We start from the raw sequence: 1,149 nt of genomic DNA on the forward strand, positions 1-1,149 counted from the left end.
ATATATATATATATATGTATGTATGTATGTATGTATGTATGTATGTATGAGTGGCTGTGTGATAAGTAGCTTGTTTACCAGCCACATGGTTCCGGGTTCAGTCACACTGCGTGGCACCTTGGGCAAGTGTCTTCTACTACAGCCTCGAGCCGACCAAAGCCTTGTGAGTGGATTTGGTAGGCGGAAACTGAAAGAAGCCCGACGTATATATATATATATATATGTATATATGTGTATGTAGTATGTATGTATGTATGTGTTTGTGTGTTTGTCCCCCACCATCGCTTAACATCCGATGGTGGCGTGTCTACGTCCCTGTAACATAGCGGTTCAGCAAAAGAGCCGCTAAGCATTTCGCCCGACGTGCTAAAGTTTCTGCCAGTTCGCTGCCTTAATAGTTCTAGAATATTGCGAAGGGACTGCATAGTCTCTTTTAAGAAATGGACAGAACGGAACTATTTCAAAAATATTTCGCGGTTATTCTCAGCGGATCGACCGAAAGTATAGAGGTTTCTTCAATATACGAACAATTCATCGTTGATTCATCTATCTGTGTATCTCCTCGTTATATCATCATCATCAACCTATGATCATTACTGTCTCGAATACTAAGACTCATAGAACCGGTTGCCATGGCACATAAGCGACCGAGATCACAACGTCCCCGCCCCATCACCGTCCCTGTCCCCGCTCGCCGCCCCTGAACTGAACACTAATCGTACACAATTGCCTGAACTGGAGCAACATGAAAGGCAGTGTTTTGTTCAAGAACGCGTCACATTGTCCGGTCTGGGAATCGAAACAATGATTTTACGATTGTATGTGCAATACCACCGCCACAACCACCAGTACCACCACCAACGCCACGCGACGTGCCTTCATCTCCCCATCTGCTCCATATTGTAAAATGTAAGACTCACTAATGCGACAGAGAAGTTACTTATAACCATTTATACATTGTACAATTAATATTCTTAACTCTCATATGTCGGACTACAATCACTTAATGACTAACTCGAGTTGTACACTGATCATTATCACTGGAATTTAACAACTTATAATGGCTACATCATGGCTGACTCCATTAACACGAAGACAGCATTGGTCAATTTTCTACATTCGTATATATATATATATATATATATATAT

The sequence above is a fragment of the Octopus bimaculoides genome, chromosome 11 (assembly GCF_001194135.2).
Source record: "Octopus bimaculoides isolate UCB-OBI-ISO-001 chromosome 11, ASM119413v2, whole genome shotgun sequence".
Lineage (NCBI taxonomy): Eukaryota > Metazoa > Mollusca > Cephalopoda > Octopoda > Octopodidae > Octopus > Octopus bimaculoides.